Source organism: Suricata suricatta, chromosome 1 (genome assembly GCF_006229205.1).
Source record: "Suricata suricatta isolate VVHF042 chromosome 1, meerkat_22Aug2017_6uvM2_HiC, whole genome shotgun sequence".
Classification (NCBI taxonomy): domain Eukaryota; kingdom Metazoa; phylum Chordata; class Mammalia; order Carnivora; family Herpestidae; genus Suricata; species Suricata suricatta.
In genome coordinates, this window is record NC_043700.1 from 20902610 (window position 1) to 20926572 (window position 23963).

Consider the following 23963-nt stretch of genomic DNA (forward strand, 5'->3'; position numbering starts at 1 on the left):
GAGACAGAGAGGATGAGGGCAGCTGAGGAACAGCAAATTCGTGAATCACCTCTTCCCTGTATGCTGAAAATTTTGAATGAGAAGGTGAGTTTGGTATTTTTAAACCTCTTATGCTAAAGAAACAAAGTAACAAATGAGTTGGAAAGAAAGGAGCAGAGCTGTAGTCGTAGACAATTATTTTTATCTTGGTGTTCAAATTCTAAATTGAATTCCTACTCAGAAGCACTTCCATTCCAGATTGCAGTAGGAAGGGAATCAAGAAATTTAAGGGAACAACTTTATCATAAAAATTTCCTACCAGTGACTGTGCGCTCAAATTATATTTGGGGGAGCTAGCCACCCATAAACTTGACCTATGCTCACATAGCGACAACAGAAAAGCATGCCTCATTGTGTATTTTGTTTCAAAATAGAATTACAGTATTGTTTTCTTTGATATGGAGAAAAATCGTATCACATTAAGATAAAGCACAAACACGTAACGTTCCCTGTCTGTGGCTTATATTCTTCTGGTAGAGATGAACTTAGACAATTCAGTCGTACTTGTAAAGTGCCTTTTCTGTGAACAAGAATGACTGTGTCACTTCAGGAAAAAAGGCTTCTAACTTATTAGGAAGCCATAGGCTGTGGTCAGTGCAGCGGGCTGGAGGGGAAGACCCCGATTTCTGCCCGGCTCTGCCTCATGCTGGCAGCACGTTTTTCTAGGGAAGTCGGTCTTTGGTCCTCAAACCCTTGCACAGAAAGTGGGAAGGATGACCTATGACCTTGTTACTTCGGAACTGAGTGTGAGGACCAGATGGGAGGAGCGTGGACTCCTGACAGGTCAGGCGTTTTCTGGCAGCCCTCAGATTGGCCTCCCCACATTTCACAATGATTAAAAAAAAAAAAAAGTAAAGAAATTGAACTGTTTTGAAGTTGGTTTTGTTACCTAGGCTGTTCCCTTTTATTTTGAAAATTTATATGTTTTGGGGTTTTTTTGTTTGTTTTTTTGAGAGACAGAGCACGAGCAAGGAAGGGTCAGAGAGAGAGGGAGACACAGAATCCGAAGCAGGCTCCAGGCTCTGAACGAGCTGTCAGCACAGAGCTGCAGGGCTCAAACCCATGAGCAGTGAGAGCGTGACCTGAGCCAAAGCCGGCTGCTCAACGGACTGAGCCACCCAGGCACCACACCCTTTTTATTTTGATGTAACTGAGACCTCCACACATCATGGCTTCATTAGGGTTAAAACTGTGATAATGCCCTATTAATAAAATAGTTTACTATGTATCTAGAACTTTTCATTGACTTGAATCTTCAGGGAGGCAGAAATGCTGTGTGAATCAGCTGTGTCTAATTTAGTGAAGGAATTACCTTGTAAACTGAAACACCCATAAAACAACAAGGGGACGTTTCCAAGGCCTCGGGGGGGGGGGACTTTGGCTGGCCTTGGTGTATAGACACTCAGCTCTTGACATCCACAGACATTCTGAGAAAGAGAAGGGAGAGAAAGAGGAATTTTCACAGGATCCTACGCACAACTCTAGTAGAAATGCCAGATCAAGGAGCCTTGGCCAAAATGCTACCAGATGAATCTGCTTCCTCTGCCTTCCAAACTTTTAATCCCTTTCCTGAGTAGTTTTCTCTCTTTACATAGGTCTCTCCCATCTCCTGTTTCTTTACTTTCCCCTCTCGCTCCAGAAAAGGCTTGGGGTTTAGTCTAAAAGCTGTTAGACTAAAACTGGCCAGTCCTCAGGAATGCCTGCCAAAGTCTTCATCCAAACCACTTGCTCAATGCAGCTCAGCCAGCACCTGACCCAGCGCACCCCGCACCCCCTCCCCCCACCGGACGTGCTGTGGAAAGTTACAGGGCGTAGGAGACCAGCAAGCAAAAGGGAAGCAGCTTGAGCCCTTCTTAGGAAGTGGTTATGATCTAAGGGAAAACGATGTGGTTTACCACAGAGGGGGTTTATTAGCCGGGCCACAGAAGGGTAAAACTTGAACCTGAGCTGAACACGAAGAGCTGAAAACAAACAAATCAATCGCACCAAGAACAAAAACTCCCAACTCGGGAGATTTTAATTGGATTGAGGAGGCATCTGGGAACCCTTGTAAAATCATGGAAAGGGAAGTAATATCTAATGATGATCGTGGCTAGAAGAAAAGCTGGTTATCTTGAGGCTTGAGGGGACCGGTGGTACATAATACCAGGCGTCCGCGCAACTCCATTATGGGCTTGTTTGGGGCGAAACTGATGATCTGCGCACCTGTTGCTCCACAGATTAGAGCAGGTCGCAGTGTCTGGGTTGAAGCCTCCTGATGCCCCGGTGATTAATTAGCATGAAATTAAACCATTGACACTTTCCATGCTTAGCAGCTTTTCATCTTCAAAATAATATATTTACCTTTACCCCTTGATTTTTACTTGAGGGTCACTATTGTGGTAAAATAAGACTCTGATACCAAAATCTATATAAGCTGCACAGCCTAACGTTTAAATTAGCATCATTATCATTGCTGTCCAGGAAGAGACGGTGAGAGAGAGGCAGAGAACCTGTGTTTCTATTTCACACTGAAGGAATGAGTCCAGCTTGGTATACTTCTGAGGACAGAATTATGTATAGAGGATAAAATTTTAATATATGATAATAGAAGTTTCTTAGTGGTTCTGATGAATCACTGTGGCATCCTTACCTTGCTTTATTGTACAGTTCATGTTATGACAATACCAGGTGCGCTGGCCTCTTTAGTAATAGAGATGTTGCTTTAATTTCCATGTATTTTTTAAAAGGCTTAAGCAAGGCCCACCTTTGACCTATTAAAGGCACAGTTTAATGTAGAAAGTTCTAAGGAAAGAATTTGGAACGCAGACTATGATGGGTGGACTTCTCTCTTAACAGAAGCTCCTGTTGTTTAGGACTCCTGGTTGGACGTGAGTTTAAACCACACAGGGGTTAAACTCCATAAACTTCAACCCTTGGGCATCAAGTTTCTCACGTGTATATATGCAGATAATAAAAGTACCTCCAGACTTCTGTTTAAAATCCCTAAAATCATGTGCAAGCAATGGAGGGTAAACTTGAAGGTTGCTATTAATGTACAAAATCAGTTAGAAGGCTTTCTCAACATTAAAATACTGAAGGAGACTTTATTAAAACCTTCAATAACAAGGTCAATGGACAGCATTCTGTACATCCACCTTAATTCTTGGCATTGAAATTCTGGCTTCCCTGGTCTAGACTCAAAAAATACACTTTCAGGACAGGGAGGGACTTAGTAGGATGCTGGTTTAAGGAATTCGTCATTTTGAAAGATGGGTTTTTATGGTGATCTGAAGTTCTTTATGATCTGGATATATGTCCTTTTCATGCTAGATCCATATTAAACTACAAAGCAGGAAGATAAGGCATGTAGAGAATTTCTTTTTGCTCTAATGTTCTTGGAACTGGGAAGTCTTTCAAAATTAAAGGGTTTCCTTTTACAGTAAAGGGATGATTTTCCTCTCCTCCAGCAGAGGGAGACCTAGGTCTGTCCCTCCTAATCTCTCCGGGACTTTTACTGGTATGAACAATCAGAACTAACATTTGACCTATTTGACCTTTTCAACCCAGAGTTCCCATTCCTGCTTTATCTGAGTTCGTTAAATTTAGGATTCATCTTAGTGCTCCAAAAGTGCCTTTCTTTTCCTTCATTGCCTCATTATGGACCCCATGTGAATTCATCATTCCCCAAATATCACAAGCACAAAGCCTGAGAATTCAAAGAAACACCTAAGATTCCCACTAACATCAGCAACTCGGAGCCAAATATTAAGTGCTTCTGTTGTTGACGCCCTCACCCATGTCTCCTTGGTTGACCCGACTTCCCCTTTGCTTCTCAGATACCTACCTCTTTCTCTTTCCTTTAAGGTTCTAGTGTAGCGTCTGATACCTATTAATCTTTGTGCAGCACAGATGATTTTATTTCATTTTTCTTTCACTCTGTCCCTGACCAAGGAGTCTTAATTTTCTTTAAACCTGTGGGTAAACGTTGACCCAATAGAGTTACCCTCTCTGAGAAGATCGGTTATGAGCTGCTAATCTTACAGTTGAGTTTTGAAGAGCGAACACCCCCATACATTTACTAAGAACTCAGAATAGGCAAGCATTTGTCTGGGTTCTGTGAGGAATACAAAAATGAGTAAAATAAAGCTGTTGAACAGAAAGAATGGACATAAAGAATCAGCATAGGTACACACGTAGGAGTTCATCATTCATAATCTGCAGAAGGCTTTAGCAAATAAATAGGTTCTGTTGCTTAATGCCTCAGCCTGGGTAGCTCTTGAAATAAGGCTCAACACCTGTTAGAAACCCAGTGTCCATCAAGCACGTGTGATACCAAATTATGAGAGCAGCCAGAATCCTGGTAGGAGGCTTCCTGGGACCTTGCTGCGGGTATATGAGGCCAGTTAATTCATGCCAGTAACCTCTCTGAGTGCAGCTGGGGCCTCTGGTCCAGTAAATGCAAACATACTCTTGCTTCTATCAGGAGACCATGAAAACTACAACCTCCTCTCTCCTGATTTATGATATTATAACTTATTATTTAGACTCCAATGGCGTATCCATCTTCTTTATCCCAATCAGCATTCACAAGCGATGGAGCTCTCTTTAACCACCCCGTCACTCTCCTGCACCAAACGTCAGGGATCCTGCAGTATCTCTCCAGCTGTCATTTGAAAGTAGTTCAACTCTTTTATCACTTCATTCTACTGGTAATGTAATACATAATACTACAGCCCGGTGCTTCTGAACAATGCTCCATTTACAAGATAATGTGAATAACTACTAGTTCAAGCCCAGAATAGCTAATACACCATAAAAAGGTATTTGCTCATATAAAGGATCACTCATTGCTTTCCTATCATACCCTTTATCTAAGCACTGCATTAATGTGTCTATGCAGTAATAATTTCATTTTTGAACTGTAAGTCTTTAAATGACTTAAGCATCTGCTTAGCTGAAGAGGCATAACCTTCCCTGAGTGTTGGTGCCAGGACAGATTAACTGGCTCTCTGAACGTTTTGTGACTCCTCACAGCACATTTTAACAAACTAAAGCTGATGGAAAACAATTTACAACTTAAATAGTAGACAACTATAAATAACGATAATAGCTGAGCTATACAACTTTTTCCATCGCTGAGTACACTCTCAAATAATAATGGTGGCCTGTGGGAATCAATAGCTCCCATAGAATGGAAATGGATAGAAGAAACTTAGAAATGTAAAAGAAAACTGCTGATTTTTCACCATTTGCAATTTCTGAGGATTTATCAGGGGGTAGAGTAGGAGGAGGAGGTGAGGGGTGACACCCCCATTCCAGCCATGACAGCTTGAGATTTAGGGTAGGCCTGGCTAAGCAAGCTTGTTAAGGTTCAGGAATGAACTTTGTACGTACATACCTAAATGATGCAATGGACGACTGGGCCCTAAACGGGCCATTTGAATGCATCACTAATTCTGTATAAGTAAGTGAAAAGGCACAATGGAAGGAACACAGAATCTGAAGTGCAGAAAGCCTGGGTTCAAATCCTGATGCTGCATCTCATGGGTTTACAACTTGTGTAGGCTTAGGTAAATGACTCAACCTTCTTTAAACTCCCTGGTCTCTCTCATAGTCATGTCATAATAATTATAAGGAACCATGGTCATCTTCTACTTCACTGGACGCTTCGCTCCGTGTTGTACACTGTAGCCTGGTTCAGGGCTTGGAAGAGCAGACCAGTTGGTCAGCATGTTTGGTCAGAAATAGAATTGTGGCTTCCAGACCAACTGTGAAGCAGGAAAGTGGGGGGAGGGGAGGTAGGGAGCGAACAGGGCTGCTAAAATTGAAACTGCTATTAACAAAGGAATGAAACAAATGACTCAGGGCCACATAGGAACCTGTTGTGGGGTGGGGAGGCCCAGAACCAGAGTGTGCGGAACAGTTGGAGTCCTAGCATCCAGCCTTGGGAATGCTGAGCCGTGCGGTGAGGATTGGGAGCACAGCACCCCACGGGAGCTGCAGAGCTGGTATTGCTGCTGAGTCCCAGCCTCACCTAACCAGGGCAGTGACCTTAGTCTAAGAGATTTTCTCTTCTTCTGCCTAGAGGTTGTTCGGAAGAGTCTGTCTCAAGGTTAGGTTGCTATTCAAATGAAAGGCTATTCTGTCAGCAAAAAGAAGAGATTACTCAATCTTGACTTCCTTTATAGATTTATAAATATATTCCTCCTCTCTTTCTCTACTAAGCCCTTAGAATAAATTGTCTTCATTACTTAGGGTCAGTTGCTAGGCAATTTCCCCGTGGTCATATTTCCTGCAATAGTTCCTTGTCTAGATAGCTAGATATTTCTGTAGTGCCTCTCCAGAATTTCAGAGACGGAGTCCGTAGGATCTGTCTCCCTATGATGGCATCCAAAAACAGAGGCTGATATGTTGAAAAACCAAGAGGCCAGTACCAGGGCTCTAGATGTTCGATTCCGGGTTTACAGAACCCAGTTGGCATGCCATTCCTGAGCGTGGCTGCTGTGTGATTCTTGGTCTGCTTGTTCCTTCATCTCCTTCTTCAGGCAGGACTCGGGAATCCTGCTCTTTGCCCTTTATTTCCCCACAACTTAAATCTTAGCTAAATGAGGATGGTGGAAGATGACCAGTGTGCTTCCACATGAGTACATCCTCAGAGACTCTGGCCTAGCGTGGTTATGAAACTCTGCTTTTTTTCCACACCTTTTAGGTATTGAATAGCATGGATTAGGCAAGTAAACAAAAATAGATCCTAGTCCCTGGGTTTGACTTTTCTCCCCCAATAGCAAACAAAGGTATTATTTTTTAACCTTAAATATTTATCAAAAACCTCATGAAAACCTGATAACTTTGGAAGAACACTTGAAACATACTGTTTTTGTTTTGTTTTGGGTCTCTAGGAGGCAGACATCAAGATATAACTGCAGTGTAATAGATTAGAAAAACTGTCTAAGGAATAAAGGGGAAAGAAAGTAGGAGAGCTGTAGACTGTATTGAGGGCTGATAGCTGTGGAGGGAAAGTAGAAGGAGCAAGGGTTGGGTAGGAATAGTCTCAGATCACAAAGCAGTTCTAAGAAAGTTTCTTCCAGGTCATCGGGGAGTCCCTAAGCCAAAGTTAACCCATCAGGAGACCTGAATTAAGCAGAAATGGCCTGCATGAGGACCCCACAGTGTTTAATCATGTGCTAGGAGCAACCTGAGGCAAATGCAACATCACCTTCTTGAACAAAGTGACACATCCAGAGTGGTAGCACCTGCGACCTTCCTCAATCAATTATGTCCTCTAGTAGACGCTAAGCGAGTAGAGAAGTGCATGTTCATGGTCACTACAACATAAAGCCACCAAAAAATAACAAGAGATTTCATCTTGATAAATAGATTGGATTTCATAAATAACTCTCAGTTTTCATAAATTTCAGTTCTTTGCAGACTAATCTAAGATCACATAATTCAGTTAAAATGGCAACATAATTTAAAATCTGGGTGGTGGTTTTTATTTTTGTTCAACTTAGGCTGACTCCAAAATTATATGGAGGAGAAAAATATAACAAAAGGAACAGACACCTTTAAAGAAGAAAGAATGGGTGGGATAATTTGTTTCTCCAAATATCAAAAAAGTATCCTAGCACTATACTGATGAAGAGAGGATAATAATGGTTCAGGAATACACAAATAGAACAGTGGAATAGAATTTAAGCATATGTGGAAGCTTGATAGAAAGTTGGAGAAGATGTTCTTAATTATTACGCTGAGAAAACTAGTCGTCGATATATGGGAACAAAAATTGATTCGTGGTTGTAAACCTGTAAAAGGCAAAGAAAAAAATAATGCAGAAGGATTATCTTCACAGTTTCCTTGTAGGTCAATAGTCCATGAGTGAGACAAAAAAATAAATTATAATGAAGATATTGATACATTTTGCTGCATTAAATATATATTAAATATATGTGTATACACACACACACACACATATATATGTGTACACACACATACACACACACACTCACATATATATATATATATGAAGAAAAAGCCCAAGCCAAGAATTGGAATGCATATAAGATAATAAATAATTGGTTTCCATAAAACTATAGCATGCGTATAGTTAATATAGAAGAAAACCAAGGACTCCATAGGAAAGCAGACTGATGCTATGACAGAGAGCAAACCAAGTGGTAACTACGAAAGCAAACTAACCCACAATAAAATATCACTTACCTTTGGGGAAAATTTAAAAAGTCTAATAGTTGCAAGTACAGGCTGGTGTGGAGAAAAGAGAATTCTCATAACTCCAGTGGGAATTGAAGTTACAGCAATATTTGTAGAGCAAACTTCCGTTATTGAACACATTTTAAAATGCACATTTCTTATAACCATCTCTTATACTTTCAGGTTTTAATCTTTTAGAAAATGGTATCACCGAATTGTTCATCATAATATTAGACAAAAATCAACTGACAAATAGTGATTTTAAAAAAAAAAAACGAGAATTTAGACAAAAGTTAAACAATACTTTCCTGCCGTACAGTTAAATAAAAGTAAGCTACATTAACAATAACCCTGTAAGTGATACAGGGAACAAAGTAAGTTAGCTTACTCCAAGAAATACTTGCTCCTGGAAATAAACCTATGTGACTCATCTAATATAATCTGCTTTTAAAACGTATTTTATCATTTCAAAACTATCAGACTCCTGAAGATTAACTGCAAGACCCTTATTCTGTGCCCCCAAGGCCTAAGACATAATGCCATAAACCCTGTCCAATATCAAACTTTCCTGCCTTGCAAGGCCCACCTAGAATCACCCAGTCCCGTTCCTAAAACTATAATCTCTTTCTTTGCTTTCCCTTCTGAAATACTTGGAAAACAACATCAATCTTGTGTTGTCCTTTACTGCAGTAAATCCTATAAACTTTACTTGATCAACAAGTTTTTGGGGTAGTCTTTGGAGCAGTCAACAGTAGTATATTTAGACAAGGAATTCACTATAAAAAGAAATTGTCCAGAGTTGTATGTACCAATATGAATAAGTCTCACTTAGTATTGACTTAAAAATAATAGCAATAAAACACAAGTTGCTATAGAGAACTACTGTTTAGCTCCCTCTATATAAAGTGTGAATCAATAGTAAAATTTAAGGAAGCATAAAAATATGATCAAAGTTAAGAAAATACAGATAATATACACCAAACCGAGGATTTGGGGGATGGCCAATGAAAGAGAGAGGATTACAGTCAGGAAACGGATAGGAAGTTTGAACTGTGTTTGTTATGCTTTAACTCCAAGATAGGCGATGGCTTTCTAGGTATTCTCGCAGTATTATTTAAACATTCTCTGCAATTTTAATTATTTCATAAATAATTTTAAAGGAAAAGGTGTTGTCGGGGTATGGTAGTGGGAGGTGAATACAGGACAGGATGATACTGTCAAATGCTGTGTTAGGACATAGGACATTCTGGTTAACATGGTGGCAATGCAGTGGTAGGAATGGAGCATGAGAAGAGACTGAAAATGTTGGAGGAAGAGACAGGGAACGGCGTTAAAAAACAAAATTTAACCAAGTAGATTTGAAGATCTAAATGGCTTTTTTAAATGATTCACGTATTAGGCAGCGCCCCATCCAGTAAGGGGAACTCCACTGAGCTGCAGCAAAGGAAAGGTGGTTTTAAAAAAAAAATTTTTTTTTTAATGTTTATAGCGAGTGAGCCTAAACTGTGGAGGGGCAGAGAGAGGGACAGAGGACCCCAGGCAGGCTCCATGCTGTCAGTGCAGAGCCCGACATGGGGCTCCATCTCACCAACTGACCATAAGATCATGCCCTGAGCCAAAATGAAGAGTTGGACGCTCAACCCACTGGGCCACCCAGGTACCCCAAGAAAGGTTTTTAAAGCCAGAAAGGAAACAGAGGGAAAAAAAACAGAGTGGGGGGAGTGGGTAGTGTGGAATTACTAGCAAAGAACATATCGTTTTAGGCAAGGTCGCCCTCCAAAAGGAAACAGATGGAGATGGATTATCTCCTGGTGTTGACTAGGAAATTCCAGTTTGTTCAGTCCAAGGCTGTATTCTTCGGCAAGGGGGGCTTGGTTGAAACTGCGGTTAGAGTAGGTATTAAGTAAGCCTTGGTTTACCGTAGTAGGGCCTGAACATAAGTGGCTCCATTTTGGGCCTGCAGTTTTCTTTAAACAATATAGACAACTTTTAGGAAAGCGCTATTCCAACTTGACTCTGTTGTAAGATGGTCTGGGCACAGTTCAAAAGCAAACCTACCATGAAGAGGTTTATTGTGGATGCTTCTCTCTGTATACACCGCCACACTTTAAACCAACAGACAGTGTAATCGGCCCCTCTACTGAGAGGAAGCAAAAGCACAGGTATTTGTAATGGAGTGTTTTGCATTTTTAGAGACCATAATGGCTTTGACGACAGGCCACTTTACATAAATGAGAAAGAGCCAAAAAAAAAAAGGTCAACAGGATGGCTACAGTGGAGTAAATTTACTTAAGAGTTTGCACTTGTTGACTTAGCTGTAGGGGGATAGGAAGCAAAGGAGAGCCGGAGAGGGATAGATCCAGGAATCAGGAAGAGACCACCGAAAAGCCAGAGAAATAAAATCGTATGAGAAGTGAGGATTAGGAAAAGCTTTCCTCAATTTGCATTTACTGACCCATGAGAGCACATTTAATACTTCCTTCGCATTCAATAAATACATTCACAATTAAAAGCACATTATCTGTGCATAACACATTGTGAAACTATGTGCTCTCTTCTTGAAGCAGCCAAGCTCAAGTATTTAACTAAATGCTTACAAAAATGTTAATCCCGGAGCAACGAGGTCTGGAAAGTTCTGTATACCAAGCGAAGTCAGAAATAATCACAAATGAAGGTTAAACCACAGTATCATACTTGCCTATAAAGGTGGAAAATGAGAATTTAAGAGTACTAATCAGTGAAATACGGTTGTTGATAGGCTCTTACTAGAGTTACTGGGTTTAATAGTCATATGGAATGGCCAGTTAAATTTGAATTTCAAATAAATAACATATAGTTTTGAAGCAGAAGTTTGCTCTGCACAACATTTAGGAAACGCTTCTATTAAAATCAAAATTTGTAGGGGCACCTGGGTGACAGTTGGTTAAGCTTCAGACTTTGGCTCAGGTCATGATCTCACAGCTTGTGATTGCCGGCTATGCTGACAGCTCAGAACCTGGAGCCAGCTTAGGATTCTGTCTCCCTCTCTCTCTGCCCCTCCTCCACTTGCGCTCTGTCTCTTTTTCAAAAATAAATAAACATTAAAGAATTTAAAATCAAAATCTGTGGACTACATCAAGTTTAACTGAGCTTTCTGTATTTTATCTGGCACCTCTATTTCTTACATGCTCCCCACTGGCTTTTCAAACTAAATTAAACATTTATCCTCTTTCTCTCCCTTAATTTCACTTTGAATTTACCTGTCCTATTTTTCTGGTTTTCCTACATGGTACTTCTTTCAGTGAAGGGACAAACTACATAAGGTTCATTTCTCTAAGAGCTTATATTTTACTCACAACCTTCTCTGAATTATCTAGTCATGCTTTATTTCATGTATCTGGTAATAAAGTTCATTAGCATGCTAGTCCTCTGCAAAATTAATTTTGTTCAGAAGACCCAGGCCTGGATTTTATGTCTTTGAATTGAAGGGGAGGAAAACAAAATTTTTTCCCTCTACCCATCTTAGGTTCACTGTCTGGGGCACTGCAAATTAGAGACAAAAGGCAAGTTAACAAGAAAAAAAAAAGTTTATTAACACACGCCCTTCAGGGACGCATGGGAGTGACTGGTGACAAACAACTCAAAGATGTGTTTAGAATCTGGTCTTACCTAGCATCTTTACAATAAAACAGACAAACAAAAACAGTACATTTGTAGGAAGTGATAAAACAAAGGAAAAGCACTTTGAGTTCCAAAGGGTGACAGATTGCAGAAAAGTACATATATGGGCAAATTAATGGAAGGTAAGAGCTAGTCCGTCTAGTTGGTCGTGTGGATTCCTCTGGTGTCTCTGTGGGTGGAGCAGGGTCTCAAGTTGTCTTTGGTGATTAACTTCTCCTCTCCTGGTGGGGGATGGGGGAACCTCTGCAAACTTAGGCCCTTCTTTTAGGCAAATAGGAGGATGGCACGGAGTTCTTGTTTCTGCTTCTTAATTGCCATCAGTCTAAACTATGCCAAAGTGACATATTTGGGTAGTATATTTGGTTCCCTTTAAAAGGTTGAAATTTCAGTAAATGCAGCTGAAAAACACTGTGCAGTCATACCACCATTGTTTTTATTAAAGGAGCAAACAATACTATTTTACCAGAATCAAGACAATTTTTAAGATTAATATAGGGGCACCTGGGCAGCTCAGTCAATCGGCTGACTCTTGATTTCAGCTTAGGTCATGCTCTCACGGTTGGGGGGATCAAGCCCTGAGTCGGGCTCTGTGCTGGCCCAGCAGAGCCTGCTTGGTCATCTTTGTCTCCCTCTCTCTCTGACCCTTCCCTACTGGTGCGCGTGCGCGCGCTCTCTCTCTCTCTCTCTCTCTGTCTCTCTCTCTCTCTCTCTCTCTCCTTCCCTCCCTCCCCTCAAATAAACATTTAAAAAATAATTTAAATTAAAATAATCATTTTGAATCTGCTATGTGAAATATACATGGCTATATACATTAAAAAAGATTAATTTTTCAAATGTAAATCATTAAAACTATATACTAATTTCCATCAATCCATCTCTGCAATCTAAGGCACAGTGCAACGGAGTCCAGACATTCATTTAAGGACATCATCATTACAAATAGATTTCATCACTTAATATTATGGTTTAAGAATATATATGTAAAAAAGGACACAAATTCTTTATTTCAGAGTAATAAATTTCTCCTGGTAAATTTTAAGTATACAATAAGTTTTTCTTCATTATAGAAGGCCTTTTAATATATTGGATTTTTCTAAACTTTCCTTGTTTTGTTATTGTACTCAAGTCTTTCTATTTCTTTAGAAAATGAGATAAACTATTGGTAAATTGATTTACACTGAATACCACCTATTAACATTTTAAAGTTTCTTTTTTAAGGTGAATCTTTCTTAATATAGCTTTCTCTTCTTTTCCAAATGAGTTGTATTTCCGCAGAACTCATTATATTGAAGTATGATAGCTTTACTCTTCTCATGCGCTATTATGGAATAAGAATTTAGAAGTGCTTTTTTTGTTTGTTTTTCTTTTAAGAGAGAAAGAACACACGTGTGTGCATACCAGGCAGGCCAAGGAGCAACAGAGAGAGAGGGAGAAAGAGAACCCCCGCCCCTTCCCGCCCCCAACAGGCTCCACTTTGTCAGCGTAGAGACCCATGGGGGGAGGAGGGGCTCACAAACTCTGAGCTGAAATCCAGAGTTGGACGCTTAACCTACTGAGCCACCCAGATGCCACTAGAATTGCTTATTTATTAATGAAGATTAAAAACTGGTAGGTAAGTCAAGGTGAATAGAATTAAGTATACGTGAACTCAGATGTGAGGATTACAAAACTAAGATATCTTATAGTTATAAAAGAGTGAAGTGTCAAGGAAAATTAGAAGAGAGAAAGTAATTATTGGAATTACTGAAATGAAAATAAGCAAATGGAACCACACTAGAATGACTTTCTGAAAGAGTTTAAGAATTAGAAGGGGAGATTTTCCCCGTAGTAGAAAAGTACACAGAACTGACTTCAATGAAGTATGTGTGCAGGGGTTAAGGGCACTAAAGATTATTATAAGACAAAAAAATACCTTTTGAAACTAGGGAGTAGAAAAAGAAATGTTCATGTCCACTTGGGTGACTGGAATGCAAAAATAATTTGGAGTAATTTTAGAATGTTTAGCCAGAGCTAAAGTGGTCCACGTCTTCATTCTCCCAAATTGTGAATATGTTACACGGCATGGCAAAGGGGAATTACGGTTGCAGATGGAAATGAGATTGCTAATCTCCTGACCTTCAAGTGGGGAGACTGTCCCTGGGAGCCCAAGGTAATCCAGGGGTCCCTGAAAGTAGAAGAGGAGGTCAGAGAGGGGCAGTGTGGGAACTCAGTCTGCCATTGCTGGTTTTGCAGCTTGGGCACCAAGTCCTGCACCCAGGAATGGCGCCCTCTGGAGGCTGGGAAAGGTGAGGAGGCGGGTTCTCCTGCAGAGCTTCCGGAAGGCTCTGCCCACACCTTGATTTGTGCACAGTGAGACCGTGTGAGACTTTTGACTACCCCACGGGCACCTCATAACTGTGTGGTGGGAGGCGCAGGTCTGTGCTAATGTGGTCTTCGTGGGGCCTCCGGGAGCTGTCGGCCTTCTATGACTCGTAGCTGCATCCCTCCAGGCTCTGCCTCCAAGAGCCCATTGTCTCCTTCCTGTGTCCAGTCTCCCTTGGTGTCATGCTCGTATCAGTATTTGTCATTGGGTTTGGGGCTGGAAACTGGAAAATCCAGGATGATCTCCATGCAAAGCTACTAGGAGGGGAAAAAAAAAAGACCCTGTACTTTTTTTTATTCTAAATTCTAAAATCTCATTGCCTATGACTGGGATGCTAATGTCAAAATCCAGGTAACCGTGAATGAGTAAATAGGAAACATGAGTGCCAAATAGATAAATGAATGAATAAACAACTTTAAAAAGAGAGGAAGTTCTTCAGACATCTACTATGTTATAATTTGAGAAGGATATCAACTGATAATAAAAAAAAAAAAAACAGTGGAACGAGGGGAGAAGAAATAACCCAATACAACCTTTGGGGGAATTCATTTCTTATGGGGATTTTGTGATTTTGTGGTTGTTTATTTCAGAAATAAGATTTTTTTTCTTGATTGCAAAAAAAATCACAGTTACCAAAATTTTTTAAAAACTTGCATAAACTTAAAATACCAGTATTGGATATTTTGAAACATTTGAACTGAGACTTTCAACCCTGCAATTTGGTGAAAGCTCATGTTATTTTTAATTTAGAGAAAAAAATAAGTAAACAGAGGGCTAAAGTTATACAGAATGTAGAAAAACTGAAACTTGAACCTGGGTAAACTGACTCTGAGTTATTCTGCATTATACCACACTGCTTTTTACAAAGTTTAAAACCATTTAACACTGTTATTTCAAAAAGTAGATTTTTTTTTTACATCTACAAAGTTAAATCACAATTTGTAAAGTGAAAAGCTTCTACTGAACGCAACTAAAGTAGATACTATCATTCCTATCTCTCTGATCAACCACTTTGAGCTACTTTATTTCTATACCTCTTCTACTTCTTTTTTTTTTTTTCATTTAATCTCTACTTTTATTTTTGAGAGAGAGAGGGTGAGAAGGGGGGATAGGCAAAGAGAGGGAGACACAGAATCTGAAGCAGGCTCCAGGTTCCATGCTGTCAGTACAGAGCCCGACACGGGGTTTAAACTCACAAGCAGTGAGATCATGACCTGTGCCGAGGTTGGATTCTTGACCGACTGAGCCACCCAGGTGCCCCGATACCTCTAATACTTCTACCTTATGCCTCTATACCCCTCCTACCCTTGTAGCAGAGTTTGTCCAAACTCAAAAGTTTAGGGAAAACACTGGAATCAGGCAAGCATACTTGCTTCACTGACTCAGTCCATGCCATGGTTGTATCCATGTCTACACAGTGAATGGACTGCTGCATAGCCAGAGCACTCCATAAGGGTTTCGTGGTCCCCTCTACTCACCCCCCCCCCCCCCCGGGGAACTGGCCATTGTGGGAGGCTGACCTAACGTCATTTGTTCTTCCTACTGTGCCTTGTGTCTTAACTTTTTGTCTGGGTCTTTGAGCCATCTGTATCTTCCTGTCTCTTCTCTTCTTAACTGGTTTTGACCCTTTTGCTTGCTTTCATTTATGGTATAAAATAGATTCTGATGACAGTGATGCTCCATTACTACCAGATTAGGCAAAGGTATAAGATATGAAAACTTGGCTTCTTTATATCTATTCATTTTTCATGATGTTATCTTCACATGAGTGATGTGACTACTCAGAGCCAACATTAAGTTATCTAGGACAGAAATACAGAAGAAGTTCCAATATATGCTCCTTTCAATTTTCACTCTCCTACTGCTGTGGACATTATTTTGATGCCCACAGATATCCCCACTGTCAGTCCATCTTCCTCTCTGAGTAGATTGACCATTCTTCCCTGTCACTTTCCAGCTTGGGGTTAAATGCCACTCCCATCTTATTTTGGCACACGTGCACTCCGTTCTTTCCACTTACCCCATCCGAGGACATCTTTCCTGTTGCTTTTGTCCCAAACAGAGAATGCTCTCATGCTCTCTGGAACTTGACTCTCACACCTCTGCCTCACTCCCTTTCTACACAGTACTTAAAATGCCTCCATGTCCAGTTAAGAAGTTCTGCAAACTTTTAAGCACTTATTTTTGCAAGTTGAAATTATAAAGTAAAAAGTTAAATGCATATATTCCTATACATAGATAGTGTAAGTACATCTGTAGAAAGTCTGAGTTGATGGTAAAGAAAGGAATGAGACCAAATGGTTACAGATAAGATGAGGGCTGATACAGCGCAGGAGAAAAAGTTCTATTTAATACTGTGGTGGGACCATTTGTCACAGCCTGGGGCTCAGAATACTGAGAAGATGGGTAGGAATATTCCTCCCAGAGATTTGGAGGCAAGGATGGTCTGACAGCTGGGACTGATAGGCCAGGCTTCTGGGAATCATTGCTTTGATCACATCTCCTTCAAATGAACGGATAGAATTTTAATCAGGTCCCATGAGATAAATCAGCCTTTCAGACCACTTCCACATCGATATTTCCTAAGACCTCATACCATCTTTCATCTGCCTATGAGTCAGAAAAATTCTTAGACCCAGCTGCAACTCATCAACTTAGAAACTCATCTTTCGTCAACCAAGAGCAATCAAAAAGCCTTTTTCTCCCTCTTCCCTTTCCAGTCCCTTTCTGTTCTCTAGATAAAAATTGGTGGAAAGAGAAGAGGGGAGAATAATAGCTTTGTAGGAGGCCTCTGGTTTTGTTTTAGGGCCATTCTTAGGAAATCAGCCCAAAAGTATCATTCATTGACAGAAAACTTAACAAGAGATTAAAAAATCAAACTTAGAATAAATGTGGACCAAAAAAGACCTTTAGAATTATGTATGTATATAGACACAGTACAAAGCCTAGCGTATGTTATGTTACGGATGTGATTACCAGAAGCACAGTGGATAAGGGCCCTTCTCCGAAGACTCCATCTTAGGTATGGCGCCTGTATATTGCCTCCCAGGTGCGCACAAGCCTGTGGGCGTTGGGGGGAAGCTGTGTGAAGTAGCTTTTGCAGGATCCATTACTTGAGAATTTTGCTGACTCTGCTTAGTAGAATGGAAATGAGGGCACACAGGTGGGACCCCTAGCTTTTAGGGAGAGATACACCACTTGTGTTTCACAAGAGGTACAGAACAACACGGAGGAGTAGCCCGACATGGAGACTTCAAACAGCTGCTGCACCAAACCCATACTCAAGAGAGCAGGTCTTCTCAGCAGACGACAATAATTATTTTGCATAATGTTGTCATCGATTTTCTTCCAAGATGCAGTTGAGAGTCAAAGACTTTGAGATGGTTGCCACTTTCAATTGACTCTTCTCTATAAATCATATTTAAAATTTTTTTAATGTTTATTCATTTTTGAGAGGGAGAAAGAGAGAAAGGAAAACAGAATGAGGAACAAGCTCCAGGCTCTGAGCTGTCAGCACAGAGTTCTATGCGGTGCCCAAACCCACAAACCACAAGATCATGACTTGAGCTGAAGTCAGACGCTTAACTGACTGAGCCATCCAGGCTCGGTCATATTTCTAACTAAGTCAAGTTTCTAATAAATCCTATTTCTAGTTAATTATTCTCTCTACAGGGGCAAATTTTGCTAAGTAGAAAATGTTTTCACCTGAAAACTTTTTTGTATTAAAATGTACAAGTATTTCAGCTACAATATTTTCACAGGTAGTGATTTTCAGCGGGGGAGAGCCTCACTTCAGAGTGCCTTTCGTTGATAAACATTTTTGTAAGACAAAAATAATAGGTTCTTATTTATAGTACTTTGGAATGTTTTGTGAACTTTAGATGCTATAAAATTGTAGGGCTTCTCATTTCATTCCAGTGCAGAACTGAATGTAAATGTATCCAATTATAAAAAGTACCATCAAAATACTCTTCCCACATGTTGAAATATTTTAAAGCATACATATAATTTCAAAATTATATATTTTACACTAAGCTTTCATCAATTAATGTGTTGAGTTCCCCTCTTGCTCTTGCTAAGATTATGTTCAACACTTCCTGTTTGCAACCATTGCTTCCAATACACTTAGCATTTGATATTTTTATCTCTTACAAAAAAAATTCATAATGTTCAAAATTTCACCTTTGACAAGGAGAATCCTAAGTTATGTTATGAGATATACATCTTAAAAAATGAAGAATCAGACACATAGACCAATGGAATAGATTAGAGAGCCCAGAACTGGACCCACAAGTGTATGGCCAATTAATCTTTGACAAAGCAGGAAAGAGTACCCAATGGAAAAAAGACTGCCTTTTTAGCAGGTGATACTGGGGAGAGCTGGACAGCAACATGCAGAAGAATGAAACTAGACCACTTTCTTACACCACACACAATAATAAGCTCAAAATGGATAAAGGACCTGAATGTGAGACAGGAAACCATCAGAACCCTAGAGAAGAAAGCAGGAAACAGCTTCCTTGACCTCAATCCCAGCAACTTCCTACTCAACACATGCCCAAAGGCAAGGGAATCAAGAACAAAAATGAACTATTGGGACCCCATCAAGATAAAAAGCTTCTGCACGGCAAAGGAAACAAGCAAGAAAACTAACAGGCAACCGACAGAATGGGAAAACATAGTGGCAAATGGCATATCAGAAAAAGGGCTAGTATCCAAAATCTACAAGGAACTCACCAAACTCCATACCTGAAAAACGAATAATCCAGTGAAGAAATGGGCAGAAGACTTGAACAGACACTTCTCCAAAGAGGACATCCAGATAGCCTACAGGCATATGAAACAATGCTCAGCATCACTCAGCATCAGAAAAATACAAATCAAAACCACACTGAGATAGATACCATATCACACCAGCCAGAGTGGCTAAAATGAACACATCAGGAGACTATAGATGCTGGCGAGGGTGTGGAGAGACAGGCACCCTCCTACACTGTTGGTGGCAATGTGAACTGGTGCAGCCGCTCTGGAAAACAGTGTGGAGGTTCCTCAAAAAACTGTTGATAGAGCTCCCCTATGACTCAGCAATAGCACTGCTCAGGATCTACCCAAGGGATACAGAAGTGCTGATGCATAGGGGTACATGTTCCCCAGTGTTCATAGCAGCACTTTCAATAATAGCCAAATCATGGAAAGAGTCTAAATGTCCATCACCTGATGAATGGATCAAGAAGATGTTGTGTATATATATATATATATACAATGGAATACTACATGGCAATGAGAAAAAATGAAATCTGGCCATTTGTAGCAAAATGGATGGACCTAGAGGGAGTCATGCTATGTGAAATAAGTCAGATGGAGAAGGACAGATACCATATGTTGTCACTCATAGGTCTGACAGGAGAAACCTAATAGGAGACCATGGGAATGGGGAAGGGGGGGTAGAAAGAGTTGGGGAGAGGGAGTGAGGCAAATCATAAGAGACTTTTGAATGCTGAGCACAAACTGACGGCTGAAGAGGGAGGGGGTGATGGTCATAGGGGCACTTGTGGGGAAGAGCACTGAGTGTTATATGGAAACCAACCTGGTAATAAACTATTAATTAAAAAAATGAAGAATCATTCCAGGTTATGAAGGAATAGCATAAAAAAATCTAGAGAACTTTTTCAAAGATCAGAATAAGGAAGATTATTTCCATTCAGCTTATTTTCCATAAAATTTAAGATGGGTTTAGACCAGAGTGAGTTATCTACTAAGAGTCAAATCATCTTCTACATATCACCTGGTTGTTTTATTCCCAACCTGTATATTAGATTTCAAAAAGCTCCTAACAGCTCTGGTTATCAAGAAATTTAGCCTTGTATTGCAAGATTTGCACAAAGGTAGAAAAAATTTGCATAAATAGATTTTTAATGAAATTGGAAGAAGAAATGGGTAGATAAATCCTTCATGGACACTGAATAGGCAAACTTTTGTTCTGAAGTTAAACAATTTGACTCTTGAAGGAAATATTAGCCTGGATTCATGATGGTATGAAAAAAAGTATAGTATGAAGAAAAGCTTGATAAAACAGGATATAACTTGGTGTAAAGTAGGAAAAAGGGAGGAAAAGATTGGATTCAGATTTGATCTATGGGTACTCTGTAGGAGTCGGATGGAAGAAAAAATGTTAGGTATGACCTAGGCATCCCACTAAAATCTACCATCCTACTCTAACAACTGGAGATCTCTTTGGCCAAAGAATCCCTTGTGAGCTACCCCTGTATCCAAGGCTCAGTCATGTTTGTGTCTGTGCTAAGGGAGGATTAGGAAGTATCAGCCAAGCCTCCCACCCCACGCCTGACAGACTAGGGCTAAACAGGTTCTATATGCGACTCTCTACGGACAATATAAACAATACCTCTCCCTTACTTGGGAACAATATCAAAGTTCACAGGTTCAGTAAACTCTCCTTAAGGCATCTATCAGCTCTATACTCTCCTGATATCTAAATCAATTAATAATAATATTGGCTGCTGCCCCAGATGCAAAAAAGTTATGGTAGGGCCTGCTATTTGATTGGTAGGGAGTATTAAAAATTGATAAATCTCTGTCTACTGAGTACATTGGTTTATACATGGGAAGGACTCCATTCATGTTTGGCAATTAAACAGAAGACATGAATGTGAATCAGTTCTGGACTTCAACTTTTAACACAAAATCAATTTGTATGAATATGCAATTGTGGATAAGAACTGGATATCTTTGCTGATGGTTTCTTAAATCTTGGAAGTCTATTGTTTCCATAAACTCTACTTTATTCTTGAAAACTAATTTTTCCTCCCCTTAAGTTATGCTGATATTTTAGTTAGGAATAAGGTACAGAGTAACAGCTCCCATTCTGCAAATTTTATGAAACTTGAGAATTCTATGGTTTTCTTTAAAGCAGCTACTGAAAAAATGGAAGTTTACCGACTGGTTTGAATGGTATTGAATCACTTTTCTCATTCTATTAGTTGGAAAACATTTCCTTAACTCACAATTGAAAAATATTTCCATGATAGGGAATTTTTTTTTAGATTTTTTATAAGTCATCAGCTCCTTTTCAATATATATATTTCAACTTTACCAGTATGGTTTTCTTATTTCTCTAGTATCCATGACTCAATTAGGTTTTATTTATAATTTATAAGGCCTAGATTTTTTAGTTTTAGAGTTAAGGAGGTAATTTTTTTCTTACTATGGTCAATTCCATTAGAAAAAACATTTTGATTGTCTCCACTCTGTATATAGAGTTTACTTTTAAATTTCCATTGTTTCTAAACTTAATTCCTTTCCTTTAAAAATTAATCCAGAATTTTCTCAAATTTCTTGTCAGAATTAATGATTTCTCTTTTTCTAGGCTCTTCTCCATTTACAATATCATTTGTCTTCTCTCACTTGCCTATGTTTCTGCTTATTTTTTCTATATTGCATTATAGAGATTAATTAAGATGTATGTTATTGGCACCTCACTGGAATGAATCATTACCATTTATATACCAGAAAATATAATTTATCTCTCACTCTACTTTTCATTATTTAGGAGAGCAGTCTGGTTGCTTTTCTATCACACAAAGTTGGAAAGTCTTATAGCAAATGAAAATATGAACTATAAGAGAAAGAAAGGAAATAGATAAACTGCTAAGTTTATAAGCAAATTGCCTTTTTTTGAATTGTGTATTAAATGCGCTTAAATAGTAGAAGCAAATTCTTATCAAAATATTTAATCATGATAACATGCTGAGTAATGCATGAGGTTTGGGGACCCATGCTTTTGGTCGTTCTCAGTTTACTTGTGAGAAAACCTACAACACAAATAATTGCACGAGAAAATAAGTAACACAAGATCATATTTGAGGCAAATAAGTGGTTAAAACCATCACAGTTCTAATTAGAGAGAATGGTTCATTACAAAGATAAAATCTCTGAAAATTTTGCATCACTGTGTCTTAGAACTCTCATAAATAATAGTGAAAACTTTAAGTTTCAAATTCTGTTTTTGTACCCAAATTTTGAAGCCAGTAGTACTTATTGATCATTAGAAGTCAGACATCTCTGGTGACTTAAAAAGGAAGCTTGGAATGTGTGCAATAAAATATTGGAAATGTTTTCAACTGAAGATAGAATAATCACAAAATATGTTCCTGAAATGGCAGTCTTTTTTTTTTTTTAATGTTTATTTATTTATTTCAGAGAGAGAGCAAAAGCTTACCTGAGGAGCAGAGCAAGAGAGAGAGAAAGAACATCCCAAGCAGGCTCTGTACTGTCAGCGCAGAACGCAAAGGTGAGGGGCTCAATCGCAGGAACCATGAGATCATGGCCAGAGCCCAAATCAAGAATCAGACGCTTGGAGTGCCTGGGTGGCTCAGTCGGTTGAGTGTCCGGCCTCGACTCAGGTCATGATCTCATGGTTTGTGGGTTCGAGACCCGCGTCGGGCTCTGTGCTGACAGCTAGCTCAGAGCCTGGAGCCTGCTTCAGATTCTGTATCTCCCTCTCTCTCTGACCCTCCCCTGCTCGCACTGTCTCTCCAAAATTTAAAAAAAAAAAATTAAAAATAAAAGAATCAGACGCTTAACCAACTGAGCCACCCCAATGCCCCCAGTCTTTATCTTTTTATTTTTTAAAAGATTTTAAGTATTCTCTACTCCCAATGTGGGGCTTGAACTTAGAACTCTGAAATCAAGAGTCTCATGCTCCATCAGCTGAGCCAGCCAGGAAGCTTATTAAAGACAGTCTTTAATAAACATTCATCACCATTTAGAACTGTAGAACAGAATATTGAACTGCCTAGATGCTAGATAATCAGGAATGAGGAAGTGTTCACTGCTGGGGTGCCAGATGCACAGGGCCAGGAAGTCTGAATACAAGGAGGAAAATGGAAAGTGAAATTCAAGCTACTAGCTAAAGCCATAGATTGTATTATATAAAAGATGAAATAGTAAGATTCAAGATTAAGGTCATCAGTAAGTGTAAACCATTTAGCTTTTTTTTTATTTTTACAATTTTCTGTAATTTTCTACTTTTTCTGCTACAGCTGTCAAGGAAGATGGCCACAATTTTATATGAAATGTTCTGCAATTTTCTCATGCATCGATTAAAACTCAATGGCAAATATTTTGAGGTGCTGCCACGTCCTCTTGAAAATGGATCATAATCACAACAAAATAACTGAACTCTTTCTCCAAAAGCAGTGTGCGCCATTAGGCGTTGTGGGTGAACGGCGAATGCACTGATTGAGCACCTTTCTTCTGAGAGTATTGTGAACCGCCTTTTGTCCCCGCCAGGGTAGATTTTGGTGACACAAATTGGGCGTACTCAGAGTGTATTTTAAACGGGGTGTACTGGAGCTTTGAGAAACTGCTTGGTAAAGGGAGTGACCAAACAGGCCATGCATCCTTTGAACAGCGCTGACACCACAGCCTGACTGGTGAAGGTCCAGCGAACTGGTTGGCACTCCCCTGGTGGGAGATGCCCCTGGGCTCAGTTTCAGGCTATTTGTTTAGAAATTATCTGGTAAAGGATCATAGACAAGAGAGTTTGGGTTTGTTTATACATTTCCTTCAAGAGTCTTTAATCCACTTAAACGAGAAATGATTTTTTTTAAAGTAGAATAAGTCTCTCCATTTACTACCTCAAAAATCATTAAGAGAGCACGTTGCCTACAAAATCCACAGCGCCTACCATCGA

At 39.6% G+C, this 23963-nt stretch overlaps 1 long non-coding RNA gene across 1 annotated transcript in view; it reads left to right on the plus strand.

The window, feature by feature from the left end:
- Nucleotides 1-23963, plus strand: part of LOC115287350 — a 164858-nt gene continuing 140895 nt past the window's right edge. Inside the window, exon 1 of the long non-coding RNA XR_003906452.1 lies at nucleotides 1-84. This is a non-coding gene — a long non-coding RNA (uncharacterized LOC115287350). The remainder of the gene's footprint in view (nucleotides 85-23963) is intronic.